Source organism: Ranitomeya imitator, chromosome 4 (assembly GCF_032444005.1).
Source record: "Ranitomeya imitator isolate aRanImi1 chromosome 4, aRanImi1.pri, whole genome shotgun sequence".
NCBI lineage: Eukaryota > Metazoa > Chordata > Amphibia > Anura > Dendrobatidae > Ranitomeya > Ranitomeya imitator.
In genome coordinates this window covers 682,665,594-682,686,764 of record NC_091285.1, presented here as the reverse complement: position 1 = coordinate 682,686,764, position 21,171 = coordinate 682,665,594, and the positions used below count along the sequence as shown (strand labels likewise).

The 21,171-nt window shown below is 44.1% G+C and overlaps 2 non-coding genes across 2 annotated transcripts; both read left to right on the top strand.

The window, feature by feature from the left end:
• Positions 1 to 19,021: 19,021 nt before the first annotated feature.
• Positions 19,022 to 19,093, top strand: TRNAW-CCA (transfer RNA tryptophan (anticodon CCA)). The gene has a single exon. It is a non-coding gene; the product is annotated as a tRNA-Trp (tRNA).
• A 1,006-nt stretch (positions 19,094 to 20,099) lies between these two features.
• TRNAW-CCA (transfer RNA tryptophan (anticodon CCA)) lies at positions 20,100 to 20,171 on the top strand. Its single transcript has one exon. It is a non-coding gene; the product is annotated as a tRNA-Trp (tRNA).
• Positions 20,172 to 21,171: the final 1,000 nt, after the last annotated feature.

Here is a 21,171-nt window from a genome sequence, read left to right as displayed (position 1 = left end):
ATTATCTCATGCACTTTTCATGTGAAGTATTGGAGCAAACATGCTTTTCAACTGACCTTGTGCACAATGGTAGCGCTTCTGACTCCAGTAAAGAAGGCTGCGTGTTGATATCACATCAGGGTCGAGAAGCTCTTTCATCTTTTCATAGCTTCATCGATGCTTGTGTTAAGATTGAAAACGGAAACTGAGTAATTCCACTGACAATAGAAAAATTCGACTTTGTTGAATTTGTAAGAAAAGAGAGTTTATTATTAGATTTTAAATTTTAAACTGGAAATCCCTGAATCAGAATGTCATGATCTTAATTCATCCTTGTTTATATCTTTTCCAAAATGGGAGTAAAAGTTGCAAGTTTCCTGATGGCTTCCAGATATAATCTCGTGCACTTTTCGTGAGAAGTATTGGGCGAACATGCTTTTCAACTGACCTCGTGGCGCAATGGTAGCTGTTGTGAATTCTGTGGCAGAGCTCCCTCCTGTTGTCACAAGTGGTACTTCGGCTGATTCTCTCTATGAGCTTCCGTTGGTGGAGGAGAGTGGTACTGCGGCTTCTGAGTTTCCTTCCTCAGGTGATGTGGTGAAGTCGTTAGGTGCTGCTCTATTTAACTCCACCTAGTGCTTTGATCCTGGCCTCCAGTCAATGTTCTAGTATTGGACCTGTTTCCTCCTGGATCGTTCCTGTGGCCTGCTGCTCTGCATAGCTAAGTTCCGCTTTTGTTATTTTGTTTGCTGCTTTTTTCTGTCCAGCTTGCTTATTTGTTTTTTCTTGCTTGCTGGAAGCTCTGGGACGCAGAGGGTGTACCTCCGTGCCGTTAGTTCGGTACAGAGGGTCTTTTTGCCCCCTTTGCGTGCTTGTTTGTAGGGTTTTGTGTTGACCGCAAAGTTACCTTTCCTATCCTCACTCTGTTTAGAAAGTCGGGCCTCACTTTGCTAAATCTATTTAATCTCTACGTTTGTCTTTTCATCTTACACACAGTCATTATATGTGGGGGCTGCCTGTTCCTTTGGGGGTATTTCTCTGAGGCAAGGTAGGCTTATTTTCTATCTTCAGGCTAGCTAGTTTCTCAGGCTGTGCCGAGTTGCATAGGGAGCGATAGGCGCAATCCACGGCTACCTCTAGTGTGTTGGAGAGGATTAGGGATTGCGGTCAGCAGAGTTCCCACGTCTCAGAGCTCGTTCTATGTTTTTGGGTTATTGTCAGGTCACTGTATGTGCTCTGACTTCTATGTCCATTGTGGTACTGAATTACCAAATCAGAACAGTACTGGAGGCCAAAAGTACTAATGATTCTCAATAGAGGGAAAAAAGAAGTTCTGAGACCATTTTTTTTTCTCTGCACTGTGCTTTGCCTTGTTTTTCCCTAGACATTTGGGTGGTTCAGGACACAGGTGTAGCGATGGACATTAAAGGTCTGTCTTCATGTGTGGATCAGCTCACGGCAGGAGTACAAAATATTCAAGACTTTGTGGTTCAGAATTCTATGTTAGGACCAAGAATTCCTATTCCTGATTTGTTTTTTGGAGATAGAACTAAATTTCTGAGTTTCAAAAATAATTGTAAACTATTTCTGGCTTTGAAACCTCGCTCCTCTGGTGACCCAGTTCAACAAGTTAGGATCATTATTTCTTTTTTACGTGGCGACCCTCAGGACTGGGCATTTTCTCTTGTGCCAGGAGATCTGTCATGATCCCAATGGCAGGGGATCACAAAAGGACAAGCTCAAAAACAAAACAAGCTCTATGGTGATGGAAACTGAGCTGACCGCGCTCCTGAACTTAACCACACAACTAACAGTAGCCGGGGAACGTGCCTACGATGATCCTAGACGTCTCGCTCCAGCCGAAGGACTAACTTCCCCTATAAGAAGAAACACAGACCTCACTTGCCTCCAGAGATGCACCCCACAGAAATAGCAGCCCCCCACATGTAATAACGGTGAAATGAGAGGAAATCACAAACGTAGAGATGAAAACAGAATCAGCAAAAATGAGGCCCGCTAAAGCTAGATAGCAGAGGATACAAAAGTGAACTGCGCGGTCAGCGAAAAACCCTTCAAAAAACCATCCTGAAATTACTTGAACTCATGTGCCAACTCATGGAACATGAGGAGTAATTTCAGCCCACTAGAGCAACCAGCAGAAAAGAATCACATAACTGCAAGCTGGACTAAGACAAAATGAAAACAAAACATAGAACCAGAAAATCAAAACTTAGCTTGTCCAGAAGATCACAGACGCAGGGAGCAGAGGTAAACAGACACGCTGATTACATTGATAGCCGGCGAGGAAATGACAAAAAAGCCAGGTAAATAGGAAACACCCATAACCTGATGGAACAGGTGGACACCAGAGACTGCAGAGAACACAAGTCACCCAGTACCATCAGTAACCACCAGAGGGAGCCCAAAAACAGAACTCACAACAGTACCCCCCCCTTGAGGAGGGGTCACCGAACCCTCACGAGAACCACCAGGGCGACCAGGATGAGCCCTATGAAAAGCACGGACCAAATCGGCAGCATGAACATCAGAGGCAATCACCCAAGTATTATCCTCCTGACCATAACCCTTCCACTTGACCAAATACTGGAGTTTCCGTCTGGAAACACGAGAATCCAAGATCTTCTCCACAACATACTCCAATTCACCCTCCACCAGCACCGGATCAGGAGGCTCAAGAGAAGGAACGACAGGTACCTCATACTTCCGCAACAACGACCGATGGAACACATTATAAATAGCAAACGATGCTGGGAGATCCAAACGAAACAACACAGGGTTAAGAATTTCCAAGATCTTATAGGGACCGATGAACCGAGGCTTGAACTTAGGAGAAGAGACCTTCATAGCAACAAAACGAGAAGACAACCACACCAAGTCCCCAACAAGAAGTCAAGGACCCACGCGGCGACGGCGATTAGCAAACTGCTGAGCCTTCTCCTGGGACAACTTCAAATTGTCCACCACATGACTCCAAATCTGATGCAACCTATCCACCACCATGTCCACTCCAGGACAATCAGAAGGCTCAACCTGACCAGAGGAAAAACGAGGATGAAACCCCGAATTACAAAAGAAAGGAGAAACCAAGGTAGCAGAACTAGCCCGATTATTAAGGGCAAACTCGGCAAGCGGCAAAAAGGAAACCCAGTCATCCTGATCAGCAGAAACAAAACACCTTAAATAAGTTTCTAAAGTCTGATTAGTTCGTTCCGTCTGGCCATTCGTCTGGGGATGAAATGCAGACGAAAAGGACAAATCAATGCCCATCTTAGCACAAAACGTACGCCAAAATCTAGACACAAACTGGGATCCCCTGTCAGAAACGATGTTCTCCGGAATGCCATGCAAACGAACCACGTTTTGAAAAAACAGAGGGACCAACTCAGAGGAGGAAGGTAACTTAGGCAAGGGTACCAGATGAACCATCTTAGAGAAACGGTCACACACAACCCAAATGACGGACATTTTTTGAGAGACAGGGAGATCCGAAATAAAGTCCATGGAAATGTGCGTCCAAGGAATCTTTGGAATAGGCAAAGGAGACAACAATCCACTGGCCCGAGAACAGCAAGGCTTAGCCCGAGCGCAAACTCCACAAGACTGCACGAAAGAACGCACATCCCTCGACAAGGAAGGCCACCAAAAAGACCTGGCCACCAAGTCTCTAGTACCAAATATTCCAGGATGACCTGCCAACACAGAAGAATGGACCTCGGAGATGACTCTACTGGTCCAATTATCCGGAACAAACAGTCTTTCCGGCGGACAACGATCAGGTTTATCCGCCTGAAACTCCTGCAAAGCACGTCACAAGTCTGGGGAGACCGCCGACAAAATCACTCCATCCCTAAGGATACCAGTAGGCTCAGAATTTCCAGGGGAGTCAGGCACAAAACTCCTAGACAAAGCATCCGCCTTCACATTCTTTGAACCTGGCAGGTATGAAACCACAAAATTGAAACGAGAGAAAAACAGTGACCAACGAGCCTGTCTAGGATTCAGACTCTTGGCGTACTCAAGGTACATCAGATTTTTGTGATCAGTCAAGACCACCACACGATGTCTAGCACCCTCAAGCCAATGACGCCACTCCTCAAATGCCCATTTCATGGCCAAAAGCTCCCGATTACCAACATCATAATTTCGTTCAGCGGGCGAAAATTTTCTAGAAAAGAACGCACATGGCTTCATCACTGAGCCATCGGGACTTCTCTGCGACAAAACCGCCCCCGCTCCGATCTCGGAAGCATCAACCTCAACCTTAAAAGGAAGCGACGTATCTGGCTGACGCAACACAGGAGCAGAAGAAAACCGGCGCTTAAGTTCCTGAAAGGCCTCCACAGCCATAGGAGACCAATCAGTAACATCAGCACCCTTTTTAGTCAAATCCGTCAAAGGCTTAACCACACTAGAAAAATTAGTTATGAAGCGACGATAAAAATTAGCAAAGCCCAAGAACTTCTGCAGACTCTTAAGAGATTTAGGCTGCGTCCAGTCACAAATAGCCTGAACCTTGACGGGATCCATCTCAATAGTGGAGGGGGAAATAATATACCCCAAAAAAGAAATCTTCTGGACTCCAAAGATACATTTAGAACCCTTTACAAACAAAGAATTGGCCCGCAGGACCTGAAACACCTTCCTGACCTGCTGAACATGAGTCTCCCAGTCATCAGAAAAAACCAAAACATCATCCAAATACACGATAATAAATTTATCCAGATATTCACGGAAAATATCATGCATAAAAGACTGGAAGACAGAAGGAGCATTAGAAAGTCCAAAAGGCATCACCAAATACTCGAAATGGCCCTCAGGCGTATTAAATGCGGTTTTCCACTCATCACCCTGCCTTATCTGCACAAGATTATACGCACCCCTAAGATCAATCTTAGTGAACCATTTAGCCCCCTTAATGCGAGCAAATAAATCAGTCAACAATGGCAAAGGATACTGATATTTGACTGTAATCTTATTCAAAAGACGATAATCTATGCAAGGCCTCAAGGAACCATCTTTCTTAGCCACAAAAAAGAAACCTGCTCCCAAAGGGGATGAAAATGGACGGATATGCCCCTTTTCCAAGGACTCCTTAATATAATTCCGCATAGCAGCATGCTCTGGCACTGACAGATTGAACAAATGACCTTTAGGGAACTTACTGCCAGGAATCAAATCTATAGCACAATCGCAATCCCTGTGAGGAGGAAGCGAACTGAGCTTAGGCTCCTCAAAAAGCTCCCGATAATCAGACAAAAATACCGGAACCTCAGAAGGAGTAGATGAAGCGATAGAAATCGGAGATGCATCATCATGAACCCCCTGACATCCCCAGCTTAACACAGACATTGTTTTCCAGTCCAGGACTGGGTTATGAGTTTGTAACCATGGCAGACCAAGCACTAAGACATCATGTAAATTATACAGTACCAGAAAGCGAATCACCTCCTGATGAGCGGGAGTCATACGCATGGTCACTTGTGTCCAGTACTGAGGTTTATTCATAGCCAAAGGTGTAGAATCAATTCCTTTCAAAGGAATAGGAACTTCCAGAGGTTCTAGACTAAACCCACAGCGTTTGGCGAATGACCAATCCATAAGACTCAGGGCAGCGCCTGAATCCACATAGGCATCGACGGAAATGGATGATAATGAACAAATCAGCGTCACAGACAGAATGAACTTAGACTGTAAAGTACCAATGGCAACAGACTTATCAACCTTTTTTGTGCGTTTAGAGCATGCTGATATAACATGAGCTGAATCACCACAATAAAAACACAATCCATTTTTCCGCCTATAATTTTGCCGTTCACTTCTGGACTGAATTCTATCACATTGCATTATCTCAGGTGCCTGTTCAAAAGACACCGCCAAATGGTGCACAGGTTTGCGCTCCCGTAAACGCCGATCAATCTGAATAGCCATAGTCATGGACTCATTCAGACCTGTAGGCGCCGGGAACCCCACCATAACATCTTTAATGGCTTCAGAAAGACCATCTCTGAATTTTGCAGCCAGAGCGCACTCATTCCACTGAGTAAGCACCGACCATTTCCGAAATTTCTGACAATATATTTCTGCTTCATCTTGCCCCTGAGAGAGAGCTAATAAAGCTTTTTCAGCCTGAATCTCAAGGTTAGGTTCCTCATAGAGCAAACCCAATGCCAGAAAAAATGCATCCACATTGAGCAACGCAGGATCCCCTGGTGCCAATGCAAATGCCCAATTCTGAGGATCCCCCCGCAGGAAAGATATAACAATCTTGACCTGCTGAGCAGGGTCTTCAGAAGAGCGAGATTTCAAGGAAAGAAACAACTTGCAATTATTCCTAAAATTCAAAAAACTAGATCTATCTCCAGAAAAAAACTCTGGGACAGGAATTCTAGGTTCAGAGATAGGCGTATGTACAACAAAATCTTGTATATTTTGAACCTTAGCAGCAAGATTATTCAGGCTAGAAGCCAAACTCTGGACGTCCATGATAAACAGCTGAAGTCAGAGCCATTCAAAGATTAAGAGAAGGAGGAAAAAATAAATAAATAAATAAATAAATAAATATCCTCAGACTACTTTTCCTCCTACTTCAGCCAAAACGAAGACCAATTTATATTTTTTTGGCCGGCTATACTGTCATGATCTCAATGGCAGGGGATCACAAAAGGACAAGCTCAAAAACAAAACAAGCTCTAGGGTGATGGAAACTGAGCTGACCGCGCTCCTGAACTTAACCACACAACTAACAGTAGCCGGGGAACGTGCCTACGATGATCCTAGACGTCTCGCTCCAGCCGAAGGACTAACTTCCCCTATAAGAAGAAACACAGACCTCACTTGCCTCCAGAGATGCACCCCACAGAAATAGCAGCCCCCCACATGTAATAACGGTGAAATGAGAGGAAATCACAAACGTAGAGATGAAAACAGAATCAGCAAAAATGAGGCCCGCTAAAGCTAGATAGCAGAGGATACAAAAGTGAACTGCGCGGTCAGCGAAAAACCCTTCAAAAAACCATCCTGAAATTACTTGGACTCATGTGCCAACTCATGGAACATGAGGAGTAATTTCAGCCCACTAGAGCAACCAGCAGAAAAGAATCACATAACTGCAAGCTGGACTAAGACAAAATGAAAACAAAACATAGAACCGGAAAATCAAAACTTAGCTTGTCCAGAAGATCACAGACGCAGGGAGCAGAGGTAAACAGACACGCTGATTACATTGATAGCCGGCGAGGAAATGACAAAAAAGCCAGGTTAAATAGGAAACACCCATAACCTGATGGAACAGGTGGACACCAGAGACTGCAGAGAACACAAGTCACCCAGTACCATCAGTAACCACCAGAGGGAGCCCAAAAACTGAACTCACAACAGAGATCCTGCATTAAGTAATATCGATGCGTTTTTCCTGGCGCTCGGATTGCTGTACGATGAACCTAATTCAGTGGATCAGGCAGAGAGAAATTTGCTGGCTCTGCGTCAGGCTCAGGATGAGATAGAGGTATATTGTCAGAAATTTAGAAAGTGGTCCGTACTCACTCAGTGGAATGAAGGTGCGCTCGCAGCTATTTTCAGAAAGGGTCTCTCTGAAGCCCTTAAGGATGTCATGGTGGGATTTCCTATGCCTGCTGGTCTGAATGAGTCTATGTCTTTGGCCATTCAGATCGGTCGACGCTTGCGTGAGCGTAAATCTGTGCACCATTTGGCGGTATTATCTGAGCATAAACCTGAGCCTATGCAGTGCGATAGGACTTTGACCAGAGTTGAACGGCAAGAACACAAACGTCAGAATGGGCTGTGTTTCTACTGTGGTGATTCCACTCATGCTATCTCTGATTGTCCTAAGCGCACTAAGTCGTTAGCTAGGTCTGCCACCATTGGTACGGTACAGTCAAAATTTCTTTTGTCCATTACCTTGATCTGCTCTTTGTCATCTTATTCTGTCATGGCATTTGTGGATTCAGGCGCTGCCCTGAATTTGATGGACTTGGAGTATGCTAGGCGTTGTGGGTTTTTCTTGGAGCCCTTGCAGTGTCCTATTCCATTGAGAGGAATTGATGCTATGCCTTTGGCCAAGAATAAGCCTCAGTACTGGACCCAGCTGACCATGTGCATGGCTCCTGCACATCAGGAGGTTATTCGCTTTCTGGTGTTGCATAATCTGCATGATGTGGTCGTGTTGGGGTTGCCATGGCTACAAGTCCATAATCCAGTATTAGATTGGAAATCCATGTCTGTGTCCAGCTGGGGTTGTCAGGGGGTACATGGTGATGTCCCATTTCTGTCTATTTCGTCATCCACCCCTTCTGAGGTTCCAGAGTTCTTGTCTGATTACCGGGATGTATTTGATGAGCCCAAGTCCGATACCCTACCTCCGCATAGGGATTGTGATTGTGCTATCGATTTGATTCCTGGTAGTAAATTCCCAAAAGGTCACCTGTTTAATTTATCTGTGCCTGAGCACGCCGCTATGCGGAGTTACGTGAAGGAGTCCTTGGAGAAGGGGCATATTCGCCCGTCATCGTCGCCATTAGGAGCAGGGTTCTTTTTTGTGGCCAAGAAGGATGGTTCGCTGAGACCTTGTATAGATTACCGCCTTCTAAATAAGATCACGGTTAAATTTCAGTACCCCTTGCCATTGTTATCTTATTTGTTTGCTCGGATTAAGGGGGCTAGTTGGTTCACCAAGATAGATCTTCGTGGTGCGTATAATCTTGTGCGTATTAAGCGAGGCGATGAATGGAAAACTGCATTTAATACGCCCGAGGGCCATTTTGAGTATCTTGTAATGCCATTCGGACTTGCCAATGCTCCATCGGTGTTTCAGTCCTTTATGCATGACATCTTCCGAGAGTACATGGATAAATTCCTGATTGTATACTTGGATGATATTTTGATCTTCTCGGATGATTGGGAGTCTCATGTGAAGCAGGTCAGAACGGTGTTTCAGGTCCTGCGTGCTAATTCTTTGTTTGTGAAGGGTGTTGTGAATTCTGTGGCAGAGTTCACTCCTGTGGTCACAAGTGGTACTTCGGCTGATTCTCTCTGGGAGCACTGCAGCTTCTGAGTTTCCTCCCTCAGGTGATCTGGTGAGCTCGTTAGCTGCTTCTCTACTTAACTCCACCTAATGCTTTGATCCATGCTTCCCGTCAATGTTCCAGTGTTGGACTTGTGTATCTCTGGATCATTCCTGTGGCCTGCAGCTCTGCATAGCTAAGTGCTTCTTTGCTATTTGTTGCTATTTTTTCTGTCCAGCTTGTCTTTTTGTTTTGCTGGAAGCTCTGGGACGCAAGGGGTGTACCTCCGTGCCGTTAGTTCGGTACGGAGGGTCTTTTTGCCCCCTTTGCGTGGTTTTCTTTAGGGTTTTGTGTAGACCGCAAAGTTATCTTTCCTATCCTCGTTCTGTCTAGAATATCGGGCCTCACTTTGCTGAATCTATTTCATCCCTACGTTTGTCTTTTCATCTTACTCACAGTCATTATATGTGGGGGGCTGCCTTTTCCTTTGGGGTATTTCTCTGAGGCAAGGTAGGCTTATTTTTCTATCTTCAGGCTAGTTAGTTTCTCAGGCCGTGCCGAGTTGCATAGGGAGCGTCAGGCGCAATCCACGGCTGCCTCTAGTTGTGTTTGGAGAGGATCAGGAATTGCGGTCTACAGAGTTCCCACGTCTCAGAGCTCGTTCTATTATTTTGGGTTATTGTCAGATCACTGTATGTGCTCTGATCGCTATGTACATTGTGTTACTGAATTGCCTATCACAACAGTACAGGAAGCCAAAAGTACTAATGATTCTCAATAGAGGGAAAAAAGAAGTTCTGAGACCATTTTTTTTCCTTTGCACTGTGATTTGTCTTTTTTTTCCCCTAGACATTTGGGTGATTCAGGACACAGGTGTTACAATGGACATTAAAGGTCTGTCTTCATGTGTAGATCAGCTCACGGCAAGAGTTCAAGATATTCAAAATTTTGTGGTTCAGAATTCTTTGTTAGAACCGAGAATTCCTATTCCAGATTTGTTTTTTGGAGATAGAACTAAATTTCTGAGTTTCAAGAATAATTGTAAACTGTTTCTGGCTTTGAAACCTCGTTCCTCTGGTGACCCAGTTCAACAGGTTAGGATCGTCATTTCTTTTTTGCGTGGCGACCCTCAGGACTGGGCATTTTCTCTTGCGTCAGGAGATCCTGCATTAAGTAATATCGATGCATTTTTCCTGGCGCTTGGATTGCTGTACGATGAGCCTAATTCAGTAGATCAGGCAGAAAAGAATTTGCTGGCTCTTTGTCAGGCTCAGGATGAGATAGAGCTATATTGCCAGAAATTTAGAAAATGGTCCGTGCTCACTCAATGGAATGAATCTGCACTTGCAGCCATTTTCAGAAAGGGTCTCTCTGAAGCCATTAAGGATGTCATGGTGGGATTTCCTATGCCCGCTGGTTTGAATGAGTCTATGTCCTTGGCCATTCAGATCGGTCGACGCTTGCGTGAGCGTAAATCTGTGCACCATTTGGCGGTATTACCTGAGATTAAACCTGAGCCTATGCAGTGCGATAGGACTATGACCAGAGTTGAACGGCAAGAACACAGACGTCTGAATGGGCTGTGTTTCTACTGTGGTGATTCCACTCATGCTATCTCTGATTGTCCTAAGCGCACTAAGCGGTTCGCTAGGTCTGCCGCCATTGGTACTGTACAGTCAAAATTTCTTCTGTCCGTTACCTTGATATGCTCCTTGTCGTCGTATTCTGTCATGGCGTTTGTGGATTCAGGCGCTGCCCTGAATTTGATGGACTTGGATTATGCTAAATGTTGTGGGTTTTTCTTGGAGCCCTTGCAGTGTCCTATTCCATTGAGAGGAATTGATGCTACACCTTTGGCTAAGAATAAGCCTCAATACTGGACCCAGCTGACCATGTGCATGGCTCCTGCACATCAGGAGGTTATTCGCTTTCTGGTGTTGCATAATCTGCATGATGTGGTCGTGTTGGGGTTGCCATGGCTACAAGCCCATAATCCTGTATTGGATTGGAATTCCATGTTGGTGTCCAGCTGGGGTTGTCAGGGGGTACATGGTGATGTTCCATTTCTGTCAATTTCGTCATCCACCCCTTCTGAGGTTCCAGAGTTCTTGTATGATTACCGGCATGTATTTGATGAGCCCAAGTCCGATGCCCTACCTCCGCATAGGGATTGTGATTGTGCTATCAATTTGATTCCTGGTAGTAAATTCCCAAAAGGTCGACTGTTTAATTTATCCGTGCCTGAGCACACCGCTATGCGCAGTTATGTGAAGGAATCCCTGGAGAAGGGGCATATTCGCCCGTCATTGTCGCCATTAGGAGCAGGGTTCTTTTTTGTAGCCAAGAAGGATGGTTCGCTGAGACCGTGTATAGATTATCGCCTTCTTAATAAGATCACTGTTAAATTTCAGTACCCCTTGCCATTGTTATCTGATTTGTTTGCTCGGATTAAGGGGGCTAGTTGGTTCATTAGGATAGATCTTCGTGGTGCGTATAATCTGGTGAGAATCAGGCAAGGTGATGAATGGAAAACTGCATTTAATACGCCCGAGGGTCATTTTGAGTATCTAGTGATGCCGTTCGGACTTGCCAATGCTCCATCAGTGTTTCAATCCTTTATGCATGACATCTTCCGTGAGTACCTGGATAAATTCCTGATTGTGTACTTGGATGACATTTTGATCTTCTCGGATAATTGGGAGTCTCATGTGAAGCAGGTCAGAACGGTTTTTCAGGTCCTGCGTGCTAATTCTTTGTTTGTGAAGGGATCAAAGTGTCTCTTTGGTGTGCAGAAGGTTTCATTTTTGGGGTTCATCTTTTCCCCTTCTACTATCGAGATGGATCCGGTTAAGGTCCAAGCCATCCATGATTGGACTCAGCCGACATCTCTGAAAAGTCTGCAAAAGTTCCTGGGCTTTGCTAATTTTTATCGTCACTTCATCTGCAATTTTTCTAGTGTTGCCAAACCATTGACCGATTTGACCAAGAAGGGTGCTGATTTGGTCAATTGGTCTTCTGCTGCGGTGGAGGCTTTTCAAGAGTTGAAGCATCGTTTTTCTTCTGCCCCTGTGTTGTGTCAACCAGATGTTTCTCTTCCGTTCCAGGTCGAGGTTGATGCTTCTGAGATTGGAGCAGGGGCTGTTTTGTCACAGAGAGGTCCTGGTTGCTCAGTGATGAAACCATGCGCTTTCTTTTCCAGGAAGTTTTCACCTGCTGAGCGAAATTATGATGTGGGCAACCGAGAGTTGCTGGCCATGAAGTGGGCATTCGAGGAGTGGTGTCATTGGCTTGAAGGAGCTAAGCATCGCGTGGTGATATTGACTGATCATAAGAACTTGACTTATCTCGAGTCTGCCAAGCGCTTGAATCCTAGACAAGCTCGTTGGTCTTTGTTTATTGCCCGTTTTGACTTTGTGATTTCGTACCTTCCGGGCTCTAAAAATGTGAAGGCGGATCCTCTGTCTAGGAGTTTTGTGCCCGACTCTCCGGGTTTATCTGAGCCGGCGGGTATCCTCAAGGAAGGAGTAATTGTGTCTGCCATCTCCCCTGATTTGCGGCGGGTGCTGCAAAAATTTCAGGCTAATAAACCTGATTGTTGCCCAGCGGAGAAACTGTTTGTCCCTGATAGGTGGACGAATAGAGTTATCTCTGAACTTCATTGTTCGGTGTTGGCTGGTCATCCTGGAATCTTTGGTACCAGAGAGTTAGTGGCTAGATCCTTTTGGTGGCCGTCTCTGTCACGGGATGTGCGTACTTTTGTGCAGTCCTGTGGGATTTGTGCTCGGGCTAAGCCCTGCTGTTCTCGTGCCAGTGGGTTGCTTTTGCCCTTGCCGGTCCCGAAGAGGCCTTGGACACATATCTCTATGGATTTTATTTCTGACCTTCCCGTTTCTCAAAAGATGTCAGTCATTTGGGTGGTCTGTGATCGCTTCTCTAAGATGGTCCATCTGGTACCCTTGTCTAAATTGCCTTCCTCCTCTGATTTGGTGCCTTTGTTCTTCCAGCATGTGGTTCGTTTGCATGGCATTCCAGAGAATATTGTTTCTGACAGAGGTTCCCAGTTTGTTTCAAGGTTTTGGCGAGCCTTTTGTGGTAGGATGGGCATTGACTTGTCTTTTTCCTCGGCTTTCCATCCTCAGACTAATGGCCAGACTGAACGAACCAATCAGACCTTGGAAACATATCTGAGATGCTTTGTTTCTGCTGATCAGGATGACTGGGTGTCCTTTTTGCCTTTGGCTGAGTTCGCCCTTAATAATCGGGCCAGCTCGGCTACCTTGGTTTCGCCGTTTTTCTGCAATTCTGGGTTCCATCCTCGTTTCTCTTCAGGACAGGTTGAGTCTTCGGACTGTCCTGGTGTGGATACTGTGGTGGACAGGTTGCAGCAGATTTGGACTCAGGTAGTGGACAATTTGACCTTGTCCCAGGAGAAGGCTCAACTTTTCGCTAATCGCAGACGCCGTGTGGGTCCCCGACTTCGTGTTGGGGATCTGGTTTGGTTATCTTCTCATCATATTCCTATGAAGGTTTCCTCTCCTAAGTTTAAACCTCGTTTTATTGGTCTGTATAGGATTTCTGAGGTTCTTAATCCTGTGTCTTTTCGTCTGACCCTCCCAGATTCTTTTTCCATACATAACGTATTCCATAGGTCATTGTTGCGGAGATACGTGGCACCTATGGTTCCATCTGTTGAGCCTCCTGCCCCGGTTTTGGTGGAGGGGGAATTGGAGTATATTGTGGAGAAGATTTTGGATTCTCGTGTTTCAAGACGGAAACTCCAGTATCTGGTTAAATGGAAGGGTTATGCTCAGGAAGATAATTCCTGGGTTTTTGCTTCTGATGTCCATGCTCCCGATCTTGTTCGTGCCTTTCATGTGGCTCATCCTGGTCGGCCTGGGGGCTCTGGTGAGGGTTTGCTGACACCTCCTCAAGGGGGGGGTACTGTTGTGAATTCTGTGGCAGAGTTCACTCCTGTGGTCACAAGTGGTACTTCGGCTGATTCTCTCTGGGAGCTTCCGTTTGTGGAGGAAAGTGGTACTGCAGCTTCTGAGTTTCCTCCCTCAGGTGATCTGGTGAGCTCGTTAGCTGCTTCTCTACTTAACTCCACCTAATGCTTTGATCCATGCTTCCTGTCAATGTTCCAGTGTTTTACTTGTGTATCTCTGGATCATTCCTGTGGCCTGCTGCTCTGCATAGCTAAGTGCTTCTTTGCTATTTGTTGCTATTTTTTCTGTCCAGCTTGTCTATTTGTTTTGCTGGAAGCTCTGGGACGCAAGGGGTGTACCTCCGTGCCGTTAATTCGGTACGGAGGGTCTTTTTGCCCCCTTTGCGTGGTTTTCTTTAGGGTTTTGTGTAGACCGCAAAGTTATCTTTCCTATCCTCGTTCTGTCTAGAATATCGGGCCTCACTTTGCTGAATCTATTTCATCCCTACGTTTGTCTTTTCATCTTACTCACAGTCATTATATGTGGGGGGCTGCCTTTTCCTTTGGAGTATTTCTCTGAGGCAAGGTAGGCTTATTTTTCTATCTTCAGGCTAGTTAGTTTCTCAGGCTGTGCCGAGTTGCATAGGGAGCGTTAGGCGCAATCCACAGCTGCCTCTAGTTGTGTTTGGAGAGGATCAGGAATTGCGGTCTACAGAGTTCCCACGTCTCAGAGCTCGTTCTATTATTTTGGGTTATTGTCAGATCACTGTATGTGCTCTGATCGCTATGTACATTGTGTTACTGAATTGCCTATCACAACAGAAGGGATCAAAGTGTCTCTTTGGTGTTCAGAAGGTTTCATTTTTGGGGTTCATTTTTTCCCCTTCTACTATCGAGATGGACCCTGTTAAGGTCCAAGCCATCCATGATTGGACTCAGCCGACATCTCTGAAAAGTCTGCAAAAGTTCCTGGGCTTTGCTAATTTTTATCGTCGCTTCATCTGCAATTTTTCTAGTATTGCTAAACCATTGACCGATTTGACCAAGAAGGGTGCTGATGTGGTCAATTGGTCTTCTGCTGCTGTAGAAGCTTTTCAAGAGTTGAAGCGTCATTTTTCTTCTGCTCCTGTGTTGTGTCAACCAGATGTTTCGCTTCCATTCCAGGTCGAGGTTGATGCTTCTGAGATTGGAGCAGGGGCTGTTTTGTCGCATAGAAGTTCTGATTGCTCGGTGATGAAACCATGCACCTTCTTTTCCAGGAAGTTTTCGCCTGCTGAGTGAAATTATGATGTTGGCAATCGAGAGTTGCTGGCCATGAAGTGGGCATTCGAGGAGTGGCGTCATTGGCTTGAAGGAGCTAAGCATCGCGTGGTGGTCTTGACTGATCATAAGAACTTGACTTATCTCGAGTCTGCCAAGCGGTTGAATCCTAGACAGGCTCGTTGGTCGCTGTTTTTGCCCGTTTTGACTTTGTGATTTCGTACCTTCCGGGCTCTAAAAATGTGAAGGCGGATGCCCTGTCTAGGAGTTTTGTGCCCGACTCTCCGGGTTTATCTGAGCCGGTGGGTATTCTCAAAGAGGGAGTAATTGTGTCTGCCATCTCCCCTGATTTGCGGCGGGTGCTGCAAAAATTTCAGGCTAATAAACCTGATCGTTGCCCAGCGGAGAGACTGTTTGTCCCTGATAGGTGGACGAATAAGGTTATCTCTGAGGTTCATTGTTCGGTGTTGGCTGGTCATCCTGGAATCTTTAGTACCAGAGAGTTAGTGGCTAGATCCTTTTGGTGGCCATCTCTGTCGCGGGATGTGCGTTCTTTTGTGCAGTCCTGTGGGATTTGTGCTCGGGCTAAGCCCTGCCGTTCTCGTGCCAGTGGGTTGCTTTTGCCCTTGCCGGTCCCGAAGAGGCCTTGGACACATATCTCTATGGATTTTATTTCAGATCTTCCCGTCTCTCAAAAAATATCAGTCATTTGGGTGGTTTGTGATCGCTTCTCTAAGATGGTCCATTTGGTACCCTTGTCTAAATTACCTTCCTCCTCTGATTTGGTGCCATTGTTCTTCCAGCATGTGGTTCGTTTACATGGCATTCCAGAGAATATCGTTTCTGACAGAGGTTCCCAGTTTGTTTCGAGGTTTTGGCGAGCCTTTTGTGGTAGGATGGGCATTGACTTGTCTTTTTCCTCGGCTTTCCATCCTCAGACTAATGGCCAGACCGAACGAACCAATCAGACCTTGGAAACATATCTGAGATGCTTTGTTTCTGCTGATCAGGATGACTGGGTGTCCTTTTTGCCTTTGGCTGAGTTCGCCCTTAATAATCGGGCCAGCTCGGCTACCTTGGTTTCGCCGTTTTTCTGCAACTCTGGGTTCCATCCTCGTTTCTCTTCAGGGCAGGTTGAGTCTTCGGACTGTCCTGGTGTGGATACTGTGGTGGACAGGTTGCAGCAGATTTGGACTCATGTAGTGGACAATTTGACCTTGTCCCTGGAGAAGGCTCAACGTTTCGCTAATCGCAGACGCTGTGTGGGTCCCCGACTTCGTGTTGGGGATTTGGTTTGGTTGTCTTCTCGTCATATTCCTATGAAGGTTTCCTCTCCTAAGTTTAAACCTCGTTTCATTGGTCCGTATAGGATTTCTGAGGTTCTTAATCCTGTGTCTTTTCGTCTGACCCTTCCAGATTCTTTTTCCATTCATAACGTATTCCATAGGTCATTGTTGCGGAGATACGTGGCACCTATGGATCCATCTGTTGATCCTCCTGCCCCGATTTTGGTGGAGGGGGAGTTGGAGTATATTGTGGAGAAGATTTTGGATTCTTGTGTTTCAAGACGGAAATTCCAGTATCTGGTTAAGTGGAAGGGTTATGCTCAGGAAGATAATTCCTGGGTCTTGGCCTCTGATGTCCATGCTCCCGATCTTGTTCGTGCCTTTCATATGGCTCATCCTGGTCGTCCTGGGGGCTCTGGTGAGGGTTCGGTGACCCCTCCTCAAAGGGGGGGTACTGTTGTGAATTCTGTGGCAGAGCTCCCTCCTGTGGTCACAAGTGGTACTTCGGCTGATTCTCTCTATGAGCTTCCGTTGGTGGAGGAGAGTGGTACTGCGGCTTCTGAGTTTCCTTCCTCAGGTGATGTGGTGAAGTCGTTAGGTGCTGCTCTATTTAACTCCACCTAGTGCCTGGCCTCCAGTCAATGTTCTAGTATTGGACCTGTTTCCTCCTGGATCGTTCCTGTGGCCTGCTGCTCTGCATAGCTAAGTTCCGCTTTTGTTATTTTGTTTGCTGCTTTTTTCTGTCCAGCTTGCTTATTTGTTTTTTCTTGCTTGCTGGAAGCTCTGGGACGCAGAGGGTGTACCTCTGTGCCGTTAGTTCGGTACGGAGGGTCTTTTTGCCCCCTTTGCGTGGTTGTTTGTAGGGTTTTGTGTTGACCGCAAAGTTACCTTTCCTATCCTCGCTCTGTTTAGAAAGTCGGGCCTCACTTTGCTAAATCTATTTAATCTCTACGTTTGTCTTTTCATCTTACTCACAGTCATTATATGTGGGGGCTGCCTGTTCCTTTGGGGGTATTTCTCTGAGGCAAGGTAGGCTTATTTTCTATATTCAGGCTAGCTAGTTTCTCAGGCTGTGCCGAGTTGCATAGGGAGCATTAGGTGCAATCCACGGCTACCTCTAGTGTGTTGGAGAGGATTAGGGATTGCGGTCAGCAGAGTTTCCACGTCTCAGAGCTCGTTCTATGTTTTTGGGTTATAGTCAGGTCACTGTATGTGCTCTGACTTCTATGTCCATTGTGGTACTGAATTACCAAATCATAACAGGTAGCGCGTCTGACTCCAGATCCGAAGGTTGCGTGTTCAAATCACGTCGGGGTCAAGTAACTCTATCATCTTTTCATTACTTAACCCTGCTGTTCTGTTCGGTCTGGGGAGACCTATTTTGAACTTTGGTATTTTTTGGGGTGTTCAAGATGCGGTTCTGAAACTTGTGGTTGATTGACTTAAATGAGGATGGGTCGGTCGGCCACGGGTTTCAGAGCCGCATCTTGAATATTTTAAAGAATATTGAAGTTCAAAGTCGGTCATTTTTGACCAACAGAGCAGCAGGGTTAATCGATGCTTGGGTAAAGATTGACACGGAAACTGCGTAATCCTACTGACAATAGAATAGCTCAACGTTGTTGTCATGTGTCAGCGCAGTGTTTGAAAAGTGTTTTATTTAAATGATATAGATTAATATCTTATCAACAATACTTTGATGAGAAATATCATTTGGGAATTGAGTTCAAAACATTAAAAAATCCATGCCGGGAACAGCCAATACATTGTTCATGCCATTGTCTTCTTTGAATTTCTTAGAGAAGAGGGCTTATTACTAGATATTTAATTTTAAACTGGAAATCAATGAATCCGAATGTGATGATTTTAATTCAGCCCTGTTTATGTCTTTTCTAAACTGTGATTAAAAGAAGCAAATTTCCAGATGGGGTCCATATATTATCTCATGCACTTTTCATGTGAAGTATTGGAGCAAACATGCTTTTCAACTGACCTTGTGCACAATGGTAGCGCTTCTGACTCCATTAAAGAAGGTTGCGTGTTGATATCACATCAGGGTCGAGAAGCTCTTTCATCTTTTCATAACTTCATCGATGCTTGTGTTAAGATTGAAAACGGAAACTGAGTAATTCCACTGACAATAGAAAAATTCGACTTTGTTGCCACCTTTAGGCAAAGTGTTTAAAAATGTGTTTTATTTAAGTTATGTAGATTAACATCTTATCAACAATACTGTGATGAAAAATATCATTTGGGAATTGAGTTCAAAACATAAAAAAAATAATCCTTGCCGGGAACAGCTAACACTTTGTTCATGCCATTGTCATCTTTGAATTTGTAAGAAAAGAGAGTTTATTATTAGATTTTAAATTTTAAACTGGAAATCCCTGAATCAGAATGTCATGATCTTAATTCATCCTTGTTTATATCTTTTCCAAAATGGGAGTAAAAGTTGCAAGTTTCCTGATGGCTTCCAGATATTATCTCGTGCACTTTTCATGAGAAGTATTGGGCGTACATGCTTTTCAAATGACCTCGTGGCGCAACGGTAGCGCGTCTGACTCCAGATCAGAAGGTTGTGTGTTCAAATCACGTCGGGGTCAAGTAACTCTATCATCTTTTCATAACTTAATCGATGCTTTGGTAAAGATTGAAACGGAAACTGCGTAATCCTACTGACAATAGAATAGCTCAACGTTGTTGTCATGTGTCAGCGCAGTGTTTGAAAAGTGTTTTATTTAAATGATATAGATTAATATCTTATCAACAATACTTTGATGAGAAATATCATTTGGGAATTGAGTTCAAAACATTAAAAAATCCATGCCGGGAACAGCCAATACTTTGTTCATGCCATTGTCTTCTTTGAATTTCTTAGAGAAAAGGGCTTATTACTAGATATTTAATTTTAAACTGGAAATCAATGAATCCAAATGTGATGATTTTAATTCAGCCCTGCTTATGTCTTTTCTAAACTGTGATTAAAAGTAGCAAATTTCCAGATAGGGTCCATATATTATCTCATGCACTTTTCATGTGAAGTATTGGAGCAAACATGCTTTTCAACTGACCTTGTGCACAATGGTAGCGCTTCTGACTCCATTAAAGAAGGCTGCGTGTTGATATCACATCAGGGTCGAGAAGCTCTTTCATCTTTTCATAACTTCATCGATGCTTGTGTTAAGATTGAAAACGGAAACTGAGTAATTCCACTGACAATAGAAAAATTCGACTTTGTTGCCACCTTTAGGCAAAGTGTTTAAAAATGTGTTTTATTTAAGTTATGTAGATTAACATCTTATCAACAATACTGTGATGAAAAATATCATTTGGGAATTGAGTTCAAAACATAAAAAAAATAATCCTTGCCGGGAACAGCTAACACTTTGTTCATGCCATTGTCATCTTTGAATTTGTAAGAAAAGAGAGTTTATTATTAGATTTTAAATTTTAAACTGGAAATCCCTGAATCAGAATGTCATGATCTTAATTCATCCTTGTTTATATCTTTTCCAAAATGGGAGTAAAAGTTGCAAGTTTCCTGATGGCTTCCAGATATTATCTTGTGCACTTTTCATGAGAAGTATTGGGCGCACATGCTTTTCAACTGTCCTCGTGGCGCAACGGTAGCGCGTCTGACTCCAGATCAGAAGGTTGCGTGTTCAAATCACGTCGTGGTCAAGTAACTCTATCATCTTTTCATAACTTAATCGATGCTTGGGTAAAGATTGAAACGGAAACTGCGTAATCCTACTGACAATAGAATATCTCAACGTTGTTGTCATGTGTCAGCGCAGTGTTTGAAAAGTGTTTTATTTAAATGATATAGATTAATATCTTATCAACAATACTTTGATGAGAAATATCATTTGGGAATTGAGTTCAAAACATTAAAAAATCCATGCCGGGAACAGCCAATACTTTGTTCATGCCATTGTCTTCTTTGAATTTCTTAGAGAAGAGGACTTATTACTAGATATTTAATTTTAAACTGGAAATCAATGAATCCAAATGTGATGATTTTAATTCAGCCCTGCTTATGTCTTTTCTAAACTGTGATTAAAAGTAGCAAATTTCCAGATAGGGTCCATATATTATCTCATGCACTTTTCATGTGAAGTATTGGAGCAAACATGCTTTTCAACCGACCTTGTGCACAATGGTAGCGCTTCTGACTCCATTAAAGAAGGCTGCGTGTTGATATCACATCAGGGTCGAGAAGCTCTTTCATCTTTTCATAACTTCATCGATGCTTGTGTTAAGATTGAAAACGGAAACTGAGTAATTCCACTGACAATAGAAAAATTCGACTTTGTTGCCACCTTTAGGCAAAGTGTTTAAAAATGTGTTTTATTTAAGTTATGTAGATTAACATCTTATCAACAATACTGTGATGAAAAATATCATTTGGGAATTGAGTTCAAAACATAAAAAAAATAATCCTTGCCGGGAACAGCTAACACTTTGTTCATGCCATTGTCATCTTTGAATTTGTAAGAAAAGAGAGTTTATTATTAGATTTTAAATTTTAAACTGGAAATCCCTGAATCAGAATGTCATGATCTTAATTCATCCTTGTTTATATCTTTTCCAAAATGGGAGTAAAAGTTGCAAGTTTCCTGATGGCTTCCACATATTATCTCGTGCACTTTTCATGAGAAGTATTGGGCGTACATGCTTT